Here is a 23728-nt window from a genome sequence, read left to right as displayed (position 1 = left end):
TGTTATTCATAACTAGCTCCTTTCAGATCACACCAGAGTTTAAGCTAATGAACTGACAGGGTAGGGGTGGTCACCAGGAAGACCAGATGATTATTAGAGGGCTAGGGCTTTCATCTCCAGCCACTGACCTCCAGGGAAGGGAGCAGGAGCTGAAGATGGAGCTCTAAAAACTCTCGAACATGCCCGAGTTGCGGGAGGGCCCCTGCCGCCCACACTGGGCTCTTTGCATCTTTTGTTTGCTGCTACCGAGTTGTCTTTTTTATGTTTTCCATGTCGAACATGTGGAATACAGTTCAACAGCTTTTAATGTCTTTGTCTACTAATTTTAACACCTGTTTCAGTTCTATGTTGGTTTATTTCTTTTTCCCTCATTATGGTTTGTATTTGTGTTTTTTGAGCACTAATCGTCGTTCTCTGAGGCTTGTATTTTTTCCTTCTTTGCCTAGTGATTTTGTTGGATGCCAGGCATTAGGAATTTTACCCCGTTGGGTGATGACTTTCTTTTGAAAAATGAACGAGATCTGGTTCACAGAATACAAAATTTACCATTTACAGCTCACAGTTTAGTGATTTTTAGTATATTCGTTATATTGTGCACCCATCACCACTGTCACATTCCAGCAAGTTTCCATCCTCATGCGGTCCCCTGTGTCGCCAGTCCTTGTCCCCCTTCCCCCTTTCCCTGACAACTGGTACTCTCTTTTCTATCTCTCTGGATTCGCCTATTGTGAATGTTTCCCATAAATGGGGATTAAGTCTTTTGGGTTTTAGATAAATAAGATCATCATTTCTTCTTCAGAGAATTGAACTGTCAGCAGATGGGGGCTCGTTGCTTGGGCGGGGTGGGCTGTATGCGCTCTGGTGTTTACCTGGTGTGCCTGAGCCCACGGCCAGTGCAGCAGGTTCTGCCAGCATCTTTTTCTGGGCAGCTTGTTGAGTTTATGACACAATCTCCTTTTACTGGTCCCTGTTGTGATTGGCACCCTGACCTTTTAGAAAGTGTGATGGTGGCCAGGCGCGGTGGCTCACGCCTGTAATTCCAGCCCTTTGGGAGGCCGAGGCGGGCAGATCATGAGGTCAGGAGATCAAGACCATCCTGGCTAACACGGCGAAACCCCATCTCTACTAAAAATACAAAAAATTAGCCGGGCATGGTGGCGGGCGCCTGCAGTCCCAGCTACTCGGGAGGCTGAGGCAGGAGAATGGTGTGAACTCAGGAGGTGGAGCTTGCAGTTAGCTGAGATCGTGTCACTGCACTCCAGCCTGGGCGACAGAGCAAGACTCCGACTCCGTCTCAAAAAATAACAAAAACAAACAAAGTGTGATGGTGGCTGTGGAGCAGAGGAGTCTTCTTTAGCTCGTCCACGTGACGTGCAGGGGTACATGGGAGTCGTGTGCTGGTGGACACACAGAAGCGACTTTTTCCTTTGTCTCATGGTGGAATGCTGGAGGAGCAAGTGTTCCCACCTGCTGAGCAGCTGAAAGCAGGCTTTCCGCGGATGTGTGCGGGCGGGCGGTGTGGCACGGAAAGGCCTCGACGGACTGTCTGCTCTTCACGGCAAGAGTGTGCTGCCCCTGTTCTCTGTCGTGGCCTCTGCTGTAAAGATGAGAGAAGTCCGACGCCAGTCTAATTCATGATTCTTTTTTAGTTAAGCTTTTTAGGATTTTGTGGAAACTTGTAGGATTTTCTTTTGATATGTGGGAGTCTGACATTTTGCTATTTTTAGGGTTTAGATTGTGACTTTTTTATATTGGTTAGCATCTTGAAGCTCTTTTAGTATGCAGACTTGTCTTTTTAACTCCACCTCAGTTTTTCTGTCAAGGGCCAGTTAGACCTTGTGGCCGCATGTTCTCTGACAGCTCTTCAGCTCTGCTGTTGTATCATGGAAGGAACCGGGGCCACACTTAAAACGAGCCTGGCTGTTTTCCAGTTACAACTATTACTAACACTGAAATTAGAATTTCATATAATTTTCACTTACCACAAAATGTTATTTTCTTTTTCAACCAGGTATAAATATAAACCTCATTCTTAAGCCTGTGGACTGTCTAAAAAAGACATTGGGCCAGATTCGGCCCCTGACCCCCAGGTGGTTTCCCCATCATAGTAATCATAGTAGATGAACTTGGAACTGTGTAGCTTTATTGGTTTTTCGTCCTTGAAGCTTGCTTTTCCTCTGCAGCGGTCCTGACTTTCTGTAGAGTTTGATCTCTGCGGCTTCTTCCTTCTGTAGAGTTTGGTCTCTGTTTTCTCTAAACTTATTTGTCTGATTTCATTTACTTTCTGTTAATTTAGGTGCTTAATTCTGGTCAACTATTGACATATCGTTCTTCTGTTTTCCAGTGCTGTTACAGATTTATTCTTTTCTTTTTTTTTTTTTTTTAAGATGGAGTCTCACTCTGTCTCCCAGGCTGGAGTGCAGTGTTGCGATCTTGGCTCACTACAGCCTCCACCTCCCAGGTTCAAGCGATTCTCGTGCCTCAGCCTCCTGAGTAGCTGGGATTACAGGTGTCTGACCCCACGCCCAGCTAATTTTTTGTATTTTTAGTAGAGATGAGGTTTCACCATGTTGGCCAGGCTGGTCTTGAACTCCTGACCTCGTGAGCTGCCTGCCTCGGCCTCCCAAAGTGCTGGGATTACAGGCGTGAGCCACCACGCTCTGCCAGATTTATTCTTTTCAAAATGTTTGTTACTTTAAGAAATTTTAGATAAGAGGGTTAGATTCCACCATTGTGATCTTTTTTTTTTCTTTTGAGATGGAGTCTCGTTCTGTCACCCAGGCTGGAGTGCAGTGGTGCAATCTTCGCTCGCTACAGCCTCCACCTCCCAGGTTCAAGTGATTCTCGTGTCTCAGCCTCCCGAGTAGCTGGGACTACAGGTGCCCGCCACCATGCCTGATTAATTTTTGTATTTTTAGTAGAGACGGGATTTCACCATGTTGGCCAGGCTGGTGTTTAACTCCTGACCTCAAGTGATCCGCCCACCTCACCCTCCCAAAATGTTGGGATTACAGGTGTGAACCACTGTGCCTGGCGTTAGCGTTGTGGTCTAATAGTACTACAGTACTATTATTTTTTGTAAATAGAATTGCAGTCTGAACAGGAAGAACTTCCACCATAGGTGTTTTGAAGAAGTTAATTTTTTGCATAAGTAGAAAGCCGTGGGAACATTAAACTTAATAACAGTCTTTTGCTTGTGTGGTAACGTAGGGAATTAATTTTGAATTAAATGTGAACTAGACAATTTGCCGTGGAATACTACGTTGAAATTATTGAAAAACACTTATCCAGTGTGAGGCTTTTTTTAAATGAAGCTCGTGACAGACGGAAGTATACCAGTGATTAAGAAGATGCTGGGATGGGCTTTTTCAATAGATGCTCTGCAGGTCTCCAAAATGAGTGCCAGAGGAGGGGAGAGGGCAGTGTCAGAGTCTTCTGAACATTCTGAGAGCTGAGCTGCTGGGAGACAGGCTTAAATGAGAGCCCTAGTTTTCAAAACTTAATGTTTTAATGGAAATGACCATAGTTATTAGTGTTAAAAGATACATTTCTTCTTATTTATTTAGAAGATGAAGTTCAGAGAATTTAGGTAGCCTAAATAAGATGGCGTAGTTAATAATTCTATGAACTTTTCCTTGTTTAGTAAATCGGTATTAAAATGGAATTATTAAGTGGGGTGTGGTGGTTCACGCCTGTAGTCTCAGCACTTTGGGAGGCCGAGGGAGGCAGATAACGTGAGCACAGGAGTTTGAGACCAGCCTGGGCAAATGATGATACCCCGTTTTTACAAAAAATACAAAAGTTAGCCAGGCGTGGTGGCAGGTGCCTGTGGTCCCAGCTCCTCAGGAGGCTGAGGGGAAGGATTGCCTGAGCCCAGCAGTATAAAATTGACCATTTGTACCATTTTTGAGTGTGCAGTTCTCTGGTATTAGAGTCACACGGTGCAAAGCCATCACCACCATCCATCTCCAGAACTTGGTCTTCCCAGACGACACCGGCTACCCATTAACACTAACTCTTCATCCCTCTCCCCATAACCTCAACTCTCCCCATAACCCCTGACCACCAATCTGCTTTCTCTTATGAATGTCACCACTCAAGGCACCTCTCCTATAAGGGGGGGGGGTCATACGATATTTGTCCTTTCTTCTTTTATGAATGTCACCACTCAAGGTGCGTCTCCCATGGGGGGGGTTCATACGATATTTGTCCTTTCTTCTCTTATGAATGTCACCACTCAAGATGCATCTCCTATGGGGGGAGGTCATACAATATTTGTCCTTTCTTCTCTTATGAATGTCACCACTCAAGGTCCATCTCCTATGGGGGGAGGTCATACGATATTTGTCCTTTCTTCTCTTATGAACGTCACCACTCAAGGTGCGTCTCCTGTGGGGGGATGTCATACGATATTTGTCCTTTCTTCTCTTATGAATGTCACTGCCCAAGGCACCTCTCCTGTAAGGGGGGGGCGTCATACAATATTTGTCCTTTTGTGACTGGCATATTTCCCTTTTGGATCAGTTTGTTCCTGTGGGTCAGAATCTTCAATTGAACAATTTGCCCCACAGCTCAGATTCCTCAATTGTGACTACCCCCTGCAGGTCAAATTCAATTTTTGTTTACTTATTTTTGAGACAGAGTCTTGCTGTCTTGCTCGGGCTGGAGTGCAGTGGTGTGATCGTGGATCACTATAGCCTCGACCTCCTGGGCTCAAACAACCCGCCTGCTTCAACCTTCCATAGTGCTGGGATTACATGCGTGAGCTGCTGTGCCCAGTGTCAAATTTAATTTTTGTTTTGTTTTGTTTTTGAGACAGAATCTCGCTCTGTCACTAAGGCTGGAGTGCAATGGCACTATCTTGGCTCACTGCATCCCCCACCTCCCAAGTTCAAGCAGTTTTCCTGCTTCAGCCTCCCGAGTAGCTGGGATTACAGGCACCTGGCACCACGCCCAGCTAATTTTTTGTATTTTTAGTAGAGACGGGGTTTTGCCATATTGGCCAGGCTGGTCTTGAACTCCTGACCTCAGGACATATAGGATACATTTATTATTTTTATGACCAAAGCATGTGAGTTTTATTTTTTAATTTTAATTTTAATTTTAATGTTTTTTGTTGTTGTTGTTTTTGAGACGGTGTCTTACTCTGTTGCCCAGGCTGGAGTGCAGTGGCGCAATCTCAGCTCACTGCAATCTCGGCCTCCCAAGTTCAAATGATTCTCCTGCTTCAGCCTCTCGAGTAGCTGGGATTACAGGCGCACACCACCACGCCCAGCTAATTCTTTTGTATTTTTAGTAGAGACGGAGTTTCACCATGTTGGGTAGGCTGGTCTCAAACTCCTGACCTCAAATGATCCACCTACCTCAGCCTCTCAAAGTGCTGGGATTACAGGTGTGAGCCACCGCACCTGGCCTTTGTTTTTGGATACAGGGTCTTGCTTGGTCACCCAGGATGGAGTGCAGTGACACGAAATTGGCTCACTGCAATCTCGACTTCCTGGGCTCAAGCGATCCTCCAGGCTCAGCCTCCTGAATAGCTGGGACTGCAGGCACGACCACCATGCCCAGCTACTTTTTTGTTGTTTGTAGACATGGGGCTGGTCTCAGACGCCTCAAGAAATCCTCTTGCCTAGGCTTCCCAGTGTGCTGGGATTACAAGCATGGGCCACTGTTCCTGAATTTTATTTTTTTAAACCTTTTTATAGAACACGATCAGTTGTTTGATAAATACTGAAACAGTACTAGGAATCAGTTTTTTAGTTGTTTACCAAACATATTATGCGGGAACTGAATTCACAAAAAGTTGTTTTGAAATTTGGTCCACAAATTCACTTAAGGTTGGAAATAAAAAACTTGTAAGAGGCCGGGTGTCGTGGCTCAAAAAGAAAGGAAAGGATACTTTCAGGCTTAGAGTTAGTCTTTTTTGTTGGAAATTTTCACAACTTCAGAAAAACTTCATCAACAGGTTTAGAAGCATCCGTTTTATTGACTTTCCCGATTTCTTCGTATGAGTCAGTAATTGTTTTTGTGAACTTGAAGATGGGTCTGAATTCTCTTTCCCAAGCTCGCTCTGCTGGCTTCATTCTTCCACTGTTCCCTCCTCTCAAGACATCCTTTCATGTAGATCTCATTATTATGGTCAGAAAACAGAACCAGATGCACATCTGCCTTTCCCATCCATGCTCTTGGCCCAACCTTGAAGGTTGTCTTGATTTCTTAGAAATTCATCAAGAATTTATTCTTAGCATTGGCAGCCATTGTCTGATCCATTTCCCATGTGAATAAATGCATGTATGGTTATTTCATCTAGCACAGTCTTCCCTTGTTTAGTATAGTTTTCGAAGAGTTCACCACTGTGAATCTGGGTTCTTTCATCACAGAGAAGTTTTCCTGAAGACAGGTGTATGTGACCAGGGTCACGACGGTGTGGGTTTGCTGCGTCCCCTTGCCAGTGCCAGGACCCCTGAGGAACCACAGGACCAGTGGGCAGCTTCATGAGGCCGGGGCCGCAGAGGAGATGCAGGCAGCCAATCAGCAGCAGGAAGCTGAGGCCTAGGGCACGCAGTGGCCAGCAGCAGGCTGGCTCCCTCTTTGGGAGGTTAAATCAAGTTTTGGTTACCTAAGGCAAAGCAGGCTTGGATTTTGTTTAAGGAGATGCTGTTGAATGAAACAGCTTCTTTGTAGCAAGCAGCCTTGGAGATGATTAATGGAACATGTCTGAAGTTGCCAGAGTGATGTTCAGCCTTCCAGTGGAACTGCAAAATCATGAGTGAAAGCGTGGCAAAGTATTTTCTTTAATGTAAAATGTTATTCCTAAGAAATGAAATTACGTGGCCGGGCGCGGTGGCTCATGCCTGTAATCCCAGCACTTTGGGAGGCCGAGACGGGCGGATCACGAGGTCAGGAGATCGAGACCATCCTGGCTAACATGGTGAAACCCCGTTTCTACTAAAAATACAAAAAATTAGCCGGGCGTGTTGGCGGGCGCCTGTGTCCCAGCTACGCAGGAGGCTGAGGCAGGAGAATGGCCTGAACCCAGGAGGCGGAGCTTGCAGTGAGCTGAGATCGCGCCACTGCACTCCAACCTGGGTGACACAGTGAGATTCCGTCTCAAAAAAAAAAATGAAAAAAAAAAAAAAAAGAAATGAAATTACGTAAAGCAAGTGCTAAAGTACAACAAGAACAGGAGTTTATGTTTTGAAGAAAATTGGTTGAGTTTTATTTTGATTAAACCTCTAAAACACCATTTCAGAAAGCTTTTTTTTTTCTTTTTGTGTCACTGCTTTTCTGGGGTCACCCCACAGCAGTGGTGTCTGAGAACAGAGTTGCAGGTGGATGGCTGCGGTCTCCAGTCCCCAGGTGTGGGGTCTCCAGGGCTCTGGCCAGAACATCTTTCTTTGGGAGCAAGTCATTGCGAGGTGCCGTCTCAGCTGGGGTCTGGGTCTGAATCTGACGATTGTGTATTGGTTCGCGTGGCTCCATTCAGCTCCACACTTGTGCGTTTCACATGTACCTGGATTTCTTCAGTGATGTTTATACCTGTATACTTTATATAATAAAGGCAGCCATTTTAGAAGGTACAGTAGGATGAGTTTGACAGTTTTGATACCCCAGGTATTAAGCACCAGCTTGACACAAGACATTTCCATCACCGCAGAATGCCCATTTGTAACCAGAACCCTCCACTGCCCCAAGCACTGCCAGCCCACTTTCTGTTATTATGGATTAGTTTTGCTTATTTTAGAATTTCATATGAATGGAATTTGTAGTCTTTTTTTTTTTTTTCTTGAGACGGAGCCTTGCTGGAGTGCAGTGGCGCGATCTCAGCTCACTGCAGCCTCCGCCTCCCGGGTTCAAGTGATTCTTCTGCCCTAGCCTCCCGAGTAGCTGGGATTACGGGTGCCCACCACCACGCCTGGCTAATTTTTGTATTTTCAAGTAGAGACAGGGTTTTACCATATTGACTGGGCTGGTCTTGAACTCCTGACCGCGTGATCTGCCCACCTCATCCTCCCAAAGTGCTGAGATTACAGGCGTGAGCCACTGCGCCTGGCCTGGAATTTGTAGTCTTTTGAGTCTGACATACTACTTTAATTTTATTGAGGTAAGACTCACATAACGAACACCCCACCACTCTGACCATTTGAATGTGTACAATTCCATGGCCTGTAGCACATTTACAACTTTGTGCAACTAGCACCATTATGTCTAGTCCAGGATATTTCTGTTCCCCCCGAAGGAAGCGCTCCACTTCTCCGCAGCTCTTCAGCCACTGTTGACTCTGTGCCACTGTGGATCTGTCTATTTTGGAGACTTCCTAGGAATGAGTTCATATAATATATGGCCTTTAGTGTCCGGCTTCTTTCACATAACGTGTTTTTGGAGTCCATCTATGATGTATGTCTTGGAACTGTATTCCTGTTTACTTGTGAATAATGCTGCATTGTCTGGGTGTAGGCAGGGTGTTTACCCATCCTGTCTTGATTGACACTTGGCTTGTTTCCATCTTTTTTTTTTTTTGAAACGGAGTCTTGCTCTGTCACCCAGCCTGGAGTGGCGCGATCTCGGCTTGCTGCAACCTCCGCCTCCCGGGTTCAAGCGATTCTCCTCCCTCAGCCTCGCGAGTAGCTGGCATTACTGGCACATGCCACCACGCTCGGCTAATTTTGTATTTTTAGTAGAGACAGGGTTTCTCCATGTTGGTTAGGCTGGTCTCGAACTCCCGACCTCAAGTGGTCTGCCTGTCTTGCCCTCCCGAAGTGCTGGGATTACAGGCATGAGCCACCTTGCCTGGCCCCCGTTTCCACCCCCTTTTTTTTTTTTTTTTGAGACCGAATCTTGTTCTGTTGCCCAGGCTGGAGTATAGTGGCGCAATCTCGGTTCACTGCAACATCCGCCTCCTGGGTTCAAATGATTCTCCTGCCTTAGCCTCCCGGGTAGCTGGGACTACAGGTGAACGCCACCACACCAGACTACTTTTTGTATTTTTCAGTAGAGACAGGATTTCAGCATGTTGGCCAGGCTGGTCTCAAACTCCTGACCTCAGGTGATTGGCCAGCTTCAGCCTCTCAAAAGTGCTGGGATTAGAGGTGTGAGCCACCACGCCCTACCTGTTTCCACCTTTCTGTTTTCAATAGTGCTGTGAGCATGTGTGCACAGGTTTCCATCTGAACACTTTTTGGGCATATACCAAGGAGTGGAATTGCTGTGTTATATCATAGTTCTGTGTTTACCTTTTGAGGAATTGCCAAAGTATTTCAACAACAGCTGCACCATTTTACATTCCTACCAGATAGGTCAAAATGTACAGCCCAATTCTTTGAGAATGGAGTCTGCGGCACTCTTTTGTACCAGCAATGGGGGCTGCTGTCTCCAAGGATGGGGTGTGTGAGCAGGTAAGTTCCTCACCACAGCTCTCTCCTGCCCAAATCGAGCAGCTTTTTCATTAGGCGTTCTCTGCTTGTTAGAAGTTTTTTATTAGACTCCACAGTTCTGAAGAGTTGATTCTGACAGTTTTTGCAGCTTACTCATGCAGTTTTGGAAGGAGTGAGTTTTGGGGCTGTTTTCAGTGACATCCCCACCTGGTGTGTTTTGAGGTTTGTCCATGATGTGGCGCGTGTAGCTCCTGTGTGGTTTTTCTTACTGAGTAGCTTATATAGCTATGTGGGCTCTGCAGTGCTGCCACAGCACTTAAGGGGAGATAGCATGAGGAACCCTAACAGCACCCATGGGAGCAGCTTGAGGAACTCTAGAAGCACCCAGGGAAGCAGCTTGAGGAACGCTAGAAGCACCCAGGGGAGCAGCTTGAGGAAGCCTAACAGCACCCAGGGGAGCAGCTTGAGGAACCCTAACAGCACCCAGGGGAGCAGCTTGAGGAACCCTAGAAGCACCCAGGGGAGCAGCTTGAGGAAGGCTAGAAGCACCCAGGGGAGCAGCTTGAGGAACCCTAACAGCACCCAGGGGAGCAGCTAGAGGAACCCTAGAAGCACCCAGGGGAGCAGCTTGAGGAACCCTAGAAACACCCAGGGAAGCAGCTTGAGGAACCCTAACAGCACCCAGGGGAGCAGCTTGAGGAACCCTAGAAGCACCCAGGGGAGCAGCTTGAGGAACCCTAGAAACACCCAGGGGAGCAGCTTGAGGAACCCTAGAAGCACCCAGGGGAGCAGCTTGAGGAACCCTAGAAGCACCCAGGGGAGCAGCTTGAGGAACTCTAGAGGCACCCAGGGTGCAGCTTGAGGAACCCTAGAAGCACCCAGGGGAGCAGCTTGAGGAACCCTAGAAGCACCCAGGGGAGCAGCTTGAGGAACCCTGGAAGCACCCAGGGGAGCAGCTTGAGGAACCCTGGAAGCACCCAGGGGAGCAGCTTGAGGAACCGTAGCAGTGGTAGCTGCTGAGAGTCTCGCCTAGAGCCGCTTTCATAGTGGCTTGGTTTAAGACAGAGTTATAATTTGTGAAGGTGAAAATTGGCATTAATATATGAGCAGTGCTTATTAAAAATTAATCGCTTATATGAGTGTAGTATGATTGTTTTAGAAAGTTGCCTTTTCTTAGGGTTTTTTTACCCACTAGGTCAAGGACGTAAGATTTGCAACCTGCAGTAGAAGCCTTCTGTGCCCATGTGGGTCGGATCCTTGCTGTGGGACTCAGCGTAGGCCTCAGGTGCTCCCCTTATCTGCCCCTGTGTCCCAGGCAAGCCTGCAGAAGTTGTGGTCTGTGGCCTTGGTCTGTAAGCTACAGCTGCCCACACTTGCTGGGCAGTGACTGAGAGCAGCTCTTCAGGCTCTCTTGCTTGTGGCGTGGCTGTCGTTGCGTTGGCTGTGGTTGTGTTGGCTGTGGTGTGCCAGGGGGTGTTGTGAAGCACTCCCCCATGATGAGTTTAGAGTGTATGTCATTTGCATTGTAGAAGGATTATTGTGAAACACGTACTACCTGCCGGGTGCTCTTCTGTGTGCTCCATGTAGGTCCACTCAGACAGTCTTGGGAACTCCCGAGGTGCGGGTGCTCCTCTGCCCCTTGTGGCAGAGATAAGTCAGTTGACGTACAAGGAAGTTGGGCCACTTGCCCAGGGAAGTTGGAAGTTGGAAGTGGACGCCAGCACTGGACCCTGGGCAGGCTGGCTCCAGAGTCCTGCCTCGAATTCACAAGTTCTGTCTCCAGTCATGTTTTACTTCCTGTTCTCCTTCATGTAATACTTCCTGTTCTTCTTCTTGGACAGGTCAATGGCATCTGGTCTCTTTTGTTTGCCGCTGTGTCTTCAGCACATCACATTGTCCTGAGTGTCCTGTGCTTGTATTTTCCCATATGTTTTTTCGTGCTTGAACAGATGCTTTGTGCTTTTATTTAAATAACATCTGTCTTGCCTCCTTTTTGTTAGCCACACTTTTTGAAGTATGCAATACAAGTGATGGTCAGCTGGCAAGCAGCTTTGTCCTAGGGGACACCTTGGCAGGCAGGACGTGTTCCTGTGAAACGTGGTTTGGCTTGTAATAGTGTCTGGGAGGGAAGAGAATTCTGTCTTGTCCTACTTAAATTAGTACTTTAACTTAGTTGAAATTCCTATTAGAAATTTTGAGGAAACTTCCATAAGGAAATGTGTGTTCTCCAAGGGATTCCTCTTCCATTTTAAGTTGGAAGTTGTTATAAACATGGTTATTGACCTCGAACAATAATTTTCTTATTTCTGGGTTGTGAAACGTTGATGTAAGCAACTGAAACAAAATTTAATGTCAGAGAAGTAGTGAGTATCTAAGAAATGCACTTAATCCCTGAAGGGCAGGGCAATAAAAGCAAAAAGGAGCCAAGATATTTATCTTGTTAAATACTATTATGAAAACGTCAACAACAACAACAAAAAAGAAATGTGCTTAAGATGTTCTGTGCAGCCGGGTGTGGTGGCTTACATCTGTAATCCCAGCACTTTGGGAGGCCGAGTCAGGAGGATTGTTTGAGCCCAGGAGTTTGACACCAGCCTGGGCAACATAAGGAGGCCCTGTCTCTATTTAGAAAATAAAATAAAAGATGGTATGTGTTTATCCACGCATGTGTGATTGTATGAAAAAGCGGGCGTGTGCAGTTTCTTTCAAGAAGACCATGTGAAAAGAAGAATCTAAAAGTAGTGGGGGGAATAGGACCTCTTAACTTTCAAAGATACCATCAAAGTATTCTTTTTTTTTTTTTTTTTTTTTGAGATAGAGTCTCTCTCTCTGTTGCCTAGGCTGGAGTGCAATGGCATGATCTCTGCTCACTGCAACCTCTGCCTCCCAGGTCTGGAGATTTTCCTGACTCCTGCCTCAGCCTCCTGAGCTGAGATTACAGGCTCCCGCCACCACACTCGGCTAATTTTTGTATTTTTAGTAGAGATGAGGTTTCACCATGTTGGCCAGGCTGGTCTCAATCTCTTGACCTCAGGTGATCCACCCGCCTCAGCCTCCCAGAGTGCTGAGATCAGCATTCTTGATTAAAAAAAAAGTAAACAGCTGTGTCCTCACCCGCTGTGGTTTCTAACAGAAAGGTGTTACTAGTTTTAATCACGCCCAGGGTGTGGGAGAGAACTTGGGGTTCCTGGAGCCATTGGTGGCAGGACACCAGGCATGGTTGGTCCTCCCTACCTTGCCCTCTTGGCTTGTGGCTCCAGGGGAGTGGGGTAATGGGTGCACTTGGCTGTAATTCCTGTCTCTAAATTGCAAATGAGTTTTTTTTGTTTTGTTTTGAGACAGAGTCTCACTCTGTTGCCCAGGCTGGAGTGCAGTGGTGTGATCTCGGCTTACTGCAACCTCCACCTCCCAGGTTCAAGCGATTCTCCTGCTGCAGCCTCCCGAGTAGCTGGGATTATAGGCGTGTGCCACCATGCCCGGTTAATTTTTGTATTTTAGTAGAGATGGGGTTTCACCGTGTTGTCCGGGCTGGTCTTGAACTCCTGACGTCAGGTGATCCACCTGCCTCGGCCTCCCAAAGTTCTGGGATTATAGACGTGAGACACTGCACCCAGCGCAGATGAGCTATTTGATACCAGAGGTTAAATTTTGAACGTCTGGACACATGTTTTAAAGATTTTTTAGGATTTTATTTCAGCTTGTACCCTAAACTTTAGGTCTTAGATTACCAAAGTACAATTATACAGATAGTTGACTTTTCTTTTTCAGTTTTTAAGATTCACTGAAATACTTTTTCCGTCATAAATTGATGCATTTTAAGTATGCCGTTCAGTCACTTTTAGTTAAGTTTGCTTACTAAAAGTAATTTGTGAAATGGGCCAGGTGCGGTGGCTCTAGCCTGTAATCCCAGCACTTTGGGAGGCCGAGGCGTGCAGATCACCTGAGGTCAGGAGTTTGAGACCAGCCTGGCCAACACTGCGAAATTCTGTCTCTACTAAAAATACAAAAATTAACCAGTCTTGATGGCATGTGCCTTTAGTAATCTTAGCTACTTGGGAGGCTGAGGTGTGAGGATTGCTTGAAAACTCGGGAGGCGGAGTCTGCAGTGAGCTGAGATCACACAACTGCACTCCTGCCTGGGCGTCAGAGTGAGGCTTCGTGTCAAAAAAAAAAAAAAAAAAAAAAAGTAATTTGTGAAATCATCACCATAATCCAATTTTAGAAAATGTTTGGCACTTCAGTAAGATCCCTCCTGTCAATTTACAGTTAATCTGTTCACACCCCAGGCAACCACTAATCTACTATTTGTCTCCATTGATTTGTCTTTACAGATAATTAACTTTTAAAACAAAAACCCGAAACACCCTTAAAACTATTAGCACTTGACCCACTTGTTAGGCTAGTCTGTAGAGATGTAGTTAGGATTCTGACATAGGCCGGGCATTGGCAAACTTTTTCTACAGAGGACCAAGTGGTAAAGAACTTTGCCAGCCATAGGTTTCTCTGTTGAAACTACTTAACTTTGCCATTGAAGCAGAAGCATGGCTGTGTATGGCTGGGTTCCAATAAAACTAAAACTTTACAGAAACAGTGCTTTGCTCACCTCTGATCACCCCGATCACCTCTGATTTAGGCCATAACTCTTAGCTGGGTGGTGAGCCAGCTGGTCTTCCCATGGAAACCAGGATTGGGCCACGTGGTCATTTACATTTTCATTAGTCATTTTCATGGCTGATGGAAGGCATATTTAGTTTCTGTGTGATATTAAATTGAACAAAATAGAATTTAGAATGTCTTGACAGGCCAGGCATGGTGGCTCACGCCTGTAATCCCGCCAGTTTTGGAGGCTGGGGTAGGAGGATTGCTTGAGGCCAGGAGTTAGAGACCAGCCTGGACACCATAGTGAGACCCTGTCTCTCTCTGTAAAATAGAATGTTTTGAGAATTTGGAGAAAGTAGGAGTTTAGGAATGTATGCATAGCGAAAGAGAGTTTGGGAATGATAATCACAAGAAAGGCTTAGAGCTTGGGATTGTCAGCCCTCGTCTGCAATCAGTACTAAAACAAAGCGGGTCTAGAAGTTAAAACGAACTTTATACTTGCAAGTATTTGTTGAGGGTCACAGGAAAGTCCTAACTCCTTGTACACCGTCGGAGGGAGGCACAAGTTTGTCTTGAGGGCCCATTAGGGTGTTGCTGTCCCTGTAAAAGCTGTTCTTCCAGCCAGGTATACTTCGTTGTATTCTTACATTCTGTCTCTGAGTCTTATGTTTTTGTTTGCTTTTTTACAAAATGGGGGTGAATGCCTTAGGTACTTGAATTTTAAGTGAGTAGAAAGAATTGATGGCATATTTTCAGGCAGCATCTGGCTCCCCGGTCTGAGCCAGCTCCATGCGCAGGTCTTGATTTGGGTATGGAGGTTAAGAGGAAGTCAGGGTCAGAGTCAGAATCATGTACTCTCATCACTCAGGTTCTTCCCTGCAGCTGGAGCAGAGTGTGACACATTCAGTAACACAATTGTTTGCAAATCCTGAAGTCACTGGGTCTCTGAGAAACTGAGGGGAAAGAATGCCTTTTCCTGTTGTGAGATAAAGTGCTCCCCAGTGCTTAGGCAGGGCTCCCCTTGCTTAGGAAGGGCTCCCTCAGGGTGCTCAGTGAAGCAGGAGCTGGGACTTGTAGCCAGGACTACGTTCTTCAGTGTGGCTCTGCTTGTCTATGTGACTTTGATCATGTCACCTGCTTTCTGTTGCCAGTATGTGAGCACCTTACCTAGCTCACCAGGTTGGTATGCACACTTTTCTTTTTTTTGAGATGGAGTTTCGCTTTTGTTGCCCAGGCTGGAGTGCAGTGACACGATCTCGGCTCACTGCAACCTCCACCTCCCAGGTTCAAGTGATTCTCCTGCCTCAGCCTCCCGAGTAGCTGGGATTACAGGCATGCACCACCACGCCCTGGTAATTTTGTATTTTTAGTAGAGACGGGGTTTCTCCATGTTGGTCAGGCTGGTCTCGAACTCTCGACCTCAGGTGATCTGCCTACCTCGACCTCCCAAAGTGCTCGGATTACAGGCATGAGCCACCACGCCCGGCCTGCACACCCCCTTTCTAAGTATAGAAGAATGTGGAAGGGGTGTGTGGGTATAATTTTAAAAAAAATAACGCATTTCCAGAGATCCTTGTTTAAATTTGCCCCATGATAGCTGCCTTCTCTCTCCATGTCTGTGTTTCTTTTTTTCTGAGACAGGGTCTCATTCTGTCACCCAGGACGGAATGCAGTGGTGGGATCACGGCTCACTGTAGCCTCGACCACCCCACCTCGAGTGATCCTCCCACCTCAGCCTCCAAGTAGTTGGGACTACAGGCATGCACCAACATTCCTCATGCCTGCAAATTTTTTTTTTTTTTTTTTTGTAGAGACTGGGTTTCACTGTGTTGGTTAGGCAGGTCTTAAATTCCTGGGCTCAAGCCTCCCTCCGGCCTCAGCCTCCCAACATGCTGGGATTACAGGTGTGAGCCACCACACCTGGCCCATTTCCATTTCTGTGTTTCTATTCTTGCATTTTCTTTTTCATGTGTGATTTGAAGTAGCAAAGAATAAAAGAAGCTGCTTTATGATGGTTGATGGCTGCTACCAAGAACTAAATACAATGGTGATATGGGCAAGTAAAACATGAACAGATGCCAGGTCCGGGGCGCTGCTTTGCTTGTGCTCATGGAGTGAGCCAGAGGTGGGTGGGGATAGAAAGAGCTCTCCTGCCCTGCCCGCATGCCGGGACTCACGTGCGCTCCGGTGGACGGGGCGGTGCTGGTGAGGGTTTTTCTAGGACTGCTAGTCCAGCACCGTCTCGTCTTGGACTTTGAAAATGATTTTAGGGTACTGTAAGGCTTCAGAAGCAGTTTAACTTTACTTTTAAATGTTAAATTCATTAAATTTGTGCAATTAAATGCCTACTTTTAATTAGGCGTATTTGAAGATTATTTGGAAGGTATTTTTGTGCTTATGTCCTTTATAAAATACTTCAATTTTTAGTTTCAACTTTTGGTTTGAGAGTTTTAATAATATAGCAGTAAGGCTAATTTAAGAAAAAAGAAAATGGAGATTTGTGTTTAGATGCTGTAGTAGGTTTGCTTTGGCCAAGACTTTGAGTACTTTGGTGTGATTTGGAACTCATGGTGTGAATTCTGACACATCAGGGAGAAGTTTTTCTTGAGCACTGATATAACTTGTCCTTTCAATTCAGATTTTCGAGAAAAGATTTCACCATTGGACTGTTTATGCTTATTTTACAGTTGAGACTTTTTCTTTTTATATTACATGGAAATAATTTGCACATATATTCTCCCTAACTAAAAACATCACCTATCAGTCTTACTGAATTCCTGTGCCCAGTGTCTGCAAGGTGCCCACTGTCTGCAGGGTGCCCAGTGTCTGCAAGGGTGCATGTGACAAAGTCATCCCTGCTTCATTGAGAGAATAGATGGCCCAACTCTCCATGCCTGTAATCCCAGCACTTTGGGAGGCCAAGGTGGGCGGATCACCTGAGGTCAGGAGTTGGAGACCAGCCTGACCAATATGGTGAAACCCTGTCTCTACTAAAAATACAAAAATGAGCCAGGCGTGGTGGTGGGCGCCTGTAGTCCCAGCTACCTGGGAGGCTGAGACAGGACAATTGCTTGAACCTGGGAAGCGGAGGTTGCAGTGAGCTGAGATTGTGCCAGTGCACTCCAGCTTGGGTGACAGAGTGAGACTTTGTCTCCAAAAAAAAAAAAAGAAAAAGTTATTGTATTTTAGGAAAATATGAGATAAATGCTGGTACATGTAATAAATACATGATGTTGGGCCAGGCGCGGTGGCTCACGCCTGGAATCCCAGCACTTTGGGAGGCCGAGGGCCTGCGTGTCCGGATGCAGTGTTCTTAGGGCCAAAGGTGGCTGTGTAGGAGGAGTGAGAACAGGTGGAATGTGGGCACTTAGGGTACGAGGCCAAGAGTGGAGCATTGTTGTAGGATTGTGGACCACAGCAGGGAGTGTGAGTGCACGGATGGGGATCACGAGGACCCTCTGATTCGTAGGATTGTGGACGACAGCCGGGGTGTGGGTGCATGGATGGGATCACGAGGACCCTCTGATTTGGGTGTTAGCTGTGTGGTTGCTACACTCTAGATCGTGCTATGTGATGTTTCTTTGGCACCTCAGGCCCCCTTGTTGAGGTTCAGTGATATCTGATGGAGAGAAAAGGGTGTTGGGGTGTTTGTGATAAGTCGCTGGATAGGGAAGAGAGGGAGGCATCTAGGGACCACTGTCTTTAGGAGTTTAATGAGGGCAAGGAATGGGGTAGTAGGAGACAGGGCAGCAATAGTGATTAAACTTTTGGTACTAATGGGTTGCAAATATGCATTGGGGGTGAGGAGGCCACTGGTGTTGGACGTGGAGCTTTGTGGTTGGAACGATGGACGTGCCCTTTGTGTGGGGGTCATGCAGTCACGTGCTTGGTGGCTTCCATGCAGTGTCTTCGTAGGGTGGGGAGGGATGGCAGGCATTCAGTTGGTGGCAGGTTGTGTTGGGTCCTTTCCAAGCTTTGCTTCATTCAGACTTTAAGCAGGACCTGGCCCGTGAGGCACTTGGTGCAGAGTGAGAACACCTCGGCTGTCCCTGGAACTGCAGGGACAGAGGGTGTGTGGCAGGGTGACAAGCGGAGAAGCAGCTGTGGGGGCTGGCGAGAGCCTCTGTGCCCCAGAGTGGAGGAGGAGAGAAGCGGATGCTCGAGGTGTGAGTGGGAGGCTGTGTGTGAGAAGGGCCCCTTGGTGCTCACTGAACAGGAAGCTGCTTGCTGGGCATGGCTGTGGTCGGTGCCACTGTCATTGTGTGTCCAGGGTCCTGCCACAAAGATCTCAGGGCTTCACCTCACAGCCCTTGATGGCCTGGCAGCCAGAATTGAGTCTGTAGGTTTTTTTTGGTTTTTGTTTTTGTTTGAGACAGGGGCTCGCTCTGTCACCCAGGCTGGAGTGCAGTGGCATGATCACAGCTCACTGCCGCCTCTGCCTGTTGAGCTTAAGTGATCTTTCCTTCTTAGCCTCCCTATTAGCTGGGAGTACAGATGCTTGCCACCACACCCGGATAATTTTTGTATTTTTTGTAGAGATGGGGTTTTGCCATGTTGGCCAGGCTGGTCTCGAACTCCAGGGCTCAGGCGATCTGCCTGTCTGGGCCTCCCAAAGTGTTGGGATTACGGGCATGAGCCACTGCGCCCGGCCACCTCTGTGTTAAACTGTTTAGATGCAGCTGTCACAGAAGCTTTAGGAGAACCTCATCTGTTTTCATATTAGAAGCTGTTTTCTTGTTCTCGACACTCTGTATCCCAATAGCTCATTCATGGAAAACACACCCAATTAGGGACTGATCAAGGATTTTCTACCCACTGCCTTCATGAAATGCAATTAGAAGTCCTTTTTAAACAGTTTTTTTTTTTTAAAAGATGGTGGTTCTAAGTGTGGATCCATCTGAAGAACAAAACAAAGCTTCATATTCTCTTAGGCAGGAACATATACTAGGCTGGTTGTGTTTTTTTTTTTTTTAAACAAAAATTTTTTTTTTTTTTTTTTTTTTTTGAGACGGAGTTTCGCTCTTGTTGCCCAGGCCAGAGTGCAATGGCACGATCTCCGCTCACCACAATGTCTGCCTCTTGGGTTCAAGTGATTCTCCTGCCTCAGCCTCCTGAGTAGCTGGGATTACAGGCATGCACCACCTGGCTAATTTTGTATTTTTAGTAGAGACGGGGTTTCTCCATGTGGGTCAGGCTGGTCTCGAACTCCTGACCTCAGGTGATCTGCCTGCCTCAGCCTCCCAAAGTGCTGGGACTATAGGCGTGAGCCACAGTGCCCGGGCTCAAAATCGTTTTTTTAAAAAAATACAGTTATTTCCTGATTTTATTGAAGAGGATGTTGAGATATCAGAGTAAGAATTCAGGTGTCAGGCAGGACATTGTCCCTGTGCTTGTGGTGATTGCTGTCTTTGTTTCCTGCTTCAGAGTAGCCTGAGCATTTGGAGGAGGACGGATCATCCTCAGCCTCTGTGGCTCCTTGGGGCTGGGGCACTGGTCCTAGGTATGTTTGCAGGTTGGGGTGGAGGATGATAGTGACATCCATGAGAGGTGTGATGTTGCTTCAGGGGTAGCATCTTACGCCCCAAGGAGATGACCTCTTAGTTTCCCTGAACCTCACAGAGGCTGAATTTGCTCAGCCAGTGGTTCGTAACGGCTGAGCAGTGGTTGAACTAGGGTTGGACCTATATATATTAGTTAAAGAAAACAGCTTGCCCCCCTTCCCTTACTAATACATTGGTTAATGCCATGTCCAAACAGCCTGTTTTACTTTTGTAAACAAGCCACATGGATAAGGGCTTAGCTTTCTGGGAAGAAATCAGCCGTTAACATTTGCCTCCTCTGAGCTGGGCCTGCCGTGGAGAGATGGGGACTTCAGTTGGTGAGTGCCTGGGCACCCTCACCCAAGGGGCCAGCACACCTGGATGCTGAGCCTCCAGGTGGGTGGTGCAGGGCAGGTGCTGAACGGGTCTGTGTGGTAGGTTTGCAAGGGTGGCAGTGTGCCACTGCCTGGGTGGGAGCCTGCCTGCTCCTGTGGTGATGTCCTCTGAGGTCTCTGCTTCTCTCTTTAGGTGGTGGTTCCCTGAGCTTAAGCCCCTCATGCATTTCTCACACTGTAGGGTTACTTGGTTGTTACATCATAGTTGATCTTTATTTGGTAGAATTTTTCTTTTTTTTACATTTTATTTATTTATTTATAACAGAGACGGGATCTGGCTGTGTTATCCAGCCTGGTCTTGAACTCATGGGCTCATGCCATCCTCCTTCCTGTTTTCCAAAGTGCTGGGATTACAAGCATGAGCCACTATGCCTGCAGTAGAATTTCTAAAAGCAGTCTTGTATGCTGCTAGACCCTGAAGGGGCTCATGATAGCTTTTCTTTTCCTTGCTTTTGGAGAAGAAACAGTGGGCAAAGTTTGATGATTGGATTTCAGGTGATATCGAAGTCCAGGGCTGGACTAGCTCCAGGGTAACGCTGATGGCAAACCCTACACAACACCCCCCCCACTCCACCCCCCGCCCGCCCCGTTGCAAAAGTAGGCCGTTAGTGCTTTCTGGAGCCCAAAGAAAATGTTTAATACTCACCTGCTCTTCCCAGCAAGTCTGTCATGTGCAAGGAGTTGCAGTGAGTGGCAGCCTGTTCAGAGCTGTGGTTCAGGGAGGAAGCATTGCTAGAGTGGGCTTTGGGCAGGAGCGTTTATCTCATGGAGACAGTTTTCTGCTGACTGCATTTCCACCTGGAAGGGCATACAGAGTGTTGTTTCTTCTGCTTGTGATTTTAAAACTTGCATATCAGTATCTACCTGTTTTGAGTCTTACTAGTATTTTATGCAGGAACACAAAAAAAAAACTTAACTACCTTTTTTGTAAAATACCGAAGTGAGTTGTTACTTATTTCAGATTTGAACTTTTCATTAACCTTTGTCCCAGCCTTGGTGAGTTACAGGGTACTATGGAAACTGTATTCTTGGTCTGCGGAGTTTCTGCCTCCCTGTTCAGCCCGACAGGCCGCTTTGTCTCTGCACACCTCTCCTTCGGTGTTGACGCCGGCCCGGCACGGCAGCTGTAGTTGGCACAGGCTTTGTTGGCACTTTCCTCCAAGACAAGCCCCTGCCCTCCCAGCAGGCTTGCTCTGCACTCACGGGCCTTGTTCCACCTTCCTGTGCAGATCTGTTTCTTAATGCGTCTTGGTCATGGGTCATCACTGTTCACCCCTATTCAATTCATCCAGCTTGTGTATCTTTACATGTAATAAAGGGGTGTTCCCGCTCTTAAGAATTGCATTTCTCTTGCTTGCAAAAACTGGTTGAAAAGGCTTAACAGGTCTGGTAGCCTTCTGGGTGCGGAGGGTATTGCCTAAAGAATTTTCCATGCGTGGCAGGCAGCTAGTAGGTATGTGTCTGGCACCCTTCCATGTGGGTGGTGCTAATACTAGTGGTGCAGGGTGGTGCTTGCTGTGGGAATGGGAGCACCCTGTGTATCTCTTGTCTCTTACTGACTGGAAGGCATCTGATGCCTTGCAGTGCAGGTCCCAATTTGTGTGTGTTTTTTTTAAAGTATGGAATGCTTCACAAATTTGCATGTCATCATTGCACAGGGGCTATGGTAATCATCTCTGTGTTGTTCGAATTTTTAGTGCATGTGCTGGCCAAAGCGAGCATGCCATGCTTGCCTTGACTGTGAACAAGTTCGATTTGAAATACTTCACATTTGAGGCCGGGTGTGGTGGCTCACACCTGTAATCCCAGCACTTTGGAGGCCAGGGCGGGCAGATCACTTGAGGTCAGGGTGAAACCCTGTCTCTACTGAAAATATAAAAATTAGCTGGGCGTGGTGATGCATGCCTGTAATCCGAGCTACACGGGGGCTGAGGCAGGAGAATTGCTTGGGCCTGGGAGGCAGAGGTCGCAGTGAGCCAAGATTGCACCATTGCACTCCAGTCTGGATGACAGAGCGAGATTCTGTTTCAAAAAAATAAGAAGAAAAAAATGAAATACTTCACATTTGAAAAACTTCCTGGCTAGAAGAAAAATCCTTGCTTATGTCTAATGAAAGAGGCAGAGCCTGGGTGCTGTGGTGAGGTGTTGAGTGACAGTGTCAGGGCCCGTGGGAAGTGGTGGCTGGCTTGTGCTGTAAGGGGCAGGAGCGCCGGAGGCTCACCAGGCTGTGATGGGGTTGGAGTGAGAATAGGGCACACACCTTCCTGCCACCGGGGAGCAGGGTAAACAGCAGAACCTTGCTGTGCGTGTCTGGGTTCCAGCAACATTCCTGGTGGGTGGTGGGGAGGAAAGGACTAACCGTGTCAGCACCTGGCCTTTGTGCGACACAGGCCTCCTCCCTGGAGCTTCAGCTTTATCTGGAAATGAGTCTTTGATGCGTAAAACCATTCCTGAATGATACTGTCCAGCTGGTGGAAACAGGTTTGTTTTGACCTAAAATCTAGGGGTATTGAGAGAGAGAGAAACAGAGACAAACAGCATGTGAGGGAAGCTGTGCATAAAGGGGCGTTTGTGGGATTGTCTTTACTCAGGATCCAGCTTGAGCCAAAATGGAGGAAGAGACTTGGTCTCTACAAAACAGGTGGTTTTCTGAGACAGATTCAAAACATTTTCTAGAGAAGCTCTACTGCATCCCTCCATCACATTCAAAACATTGTTTCTAATTATGTTTTGAGAGTGTAGAGTTAGATTGTAGAATACTGAAATTAAATCCTTAGCGAGGAAAGCGTAGACATGACCCGGCATGTTCTCCAAAGCACTGGCACCAGTGGGCGTGCGTTGTCAGCTGGGGTGTCCTCCCTCTGCTGAGCCTCCTCCCCCTGCGGCCTTCGCCTTGGCCCTCGGTGCACTGCATCGGTGTGCCAACTGCTCACTGTGCACAGACCTTTTTCATACTGATGAATTCATGTTTATTACTTTTTAAAAAGTTTATTTCTTGGATCTTAGTCACAGCTAACCCTGATTTTGCTTTCAGTACAAGGATTTTAAATTTCTAGACCGGATTTGAGTTGTTTGAACGGAGGTCTGGTGGCTTTGGGAAAGGTCTTTGCATGGATGATGGGGGAAGGTGCCTTTTTGGTGAGTGCCATAGTCGGCTGCCACCTTGCCATCCAGAGAGATTCCTGCTTGTGGACACTGTTCAGTTATGCAGGGTATGTTTAATTTTTTAAGAGTCAGGTTTGCGTTTTTTTTTTTTTTTTTTTGTAGGCGGAGTCTCGCTCTGTTGCCCATGCTGGAGTGCAGTGGCACGATCTCGGCTCACTGCATAGTCCGCCTCCTGGGTTCATGCCATTCTCCTGCCTCAGCCTCCCGAGTAGCTGGGACTACAGGTGCCCACCACCACACCCAGCTAATTTTTTGTATTTTTAGTAGAGGTGGGGTTTTACCATGTTAGCCAGGATGGTCTCCATCTGCTGACCTCGTGATCCGCCCGCTTTGGCCTCCCAAAGTGCTGGGATTACAGGCGTGAGCCACCACGCCCGGCCAGGTTTGCGTATTTTTTAATAATTCTTTTTCTGAAGTTTTTTTCCTGACTGCTTTTGTTGCTGGGTGATGGAATATATTCTGACATTGGATGTGCAAGATCTTAAAAAAGTCTGTGTAATAGAGTCTGTGTAAGAGAGCCTGTGTTGAGAAGTTCTGTAGTCTCTTCAGAATGAAATTCATTTAAATATTTTAGGACTTTACTCCAGAGGGTTTTAGCGCATGCATAGCGAGGAAACTTTTTTTTTTTTTTGAGACGGAGTCTCACTTTGTGGCC

General features: G+C 46.9%; 1 protein-coding gene and 1 non-coding gene across 27 annotated transcripts in view; one reads left to right on the top strand and one right to left on the bottom strand.

Moving 5' to 3' along the window:
• ANKRD11 (ankyrin repeat domain containing 11) overlaps positions 1-23728 on the top strand; it is a 229705-nt gene that overhangs the window by 23438 nt on the left and 182539 nt on the right. The gene's annotated exons all lie outside the window — the stretch shown is intronic.
• On the bottom strand, positions 21522-21628 carry LOC112206007 (U6 spliceosomal RNA). Its single transcript, XR_002940132.1, has one exon. It is a non-coding gene; the product is annotated as a U6 spliceosomal RNA (small nuclear RNA).

This window comes from Pan troglodytes, chromosome 18, assembly GCF_028858775.2.
Source record: "Pan troglodytes isolate AG18354 chromosome 18, NHGRI_mPanTro3-v2.0_pri, whole genome shotgun sequence".
Classification (NCBI taxonomy): Eukaryota; Metazoa; Chordata; class Mammalia; order Primates; family Hominidae; genus Pan; species Pan troglodytes.
Note: the sequence above shows the minus strand (reverse complement) of the source record. Positions and strands in the feature narration are given on the sequence as shown.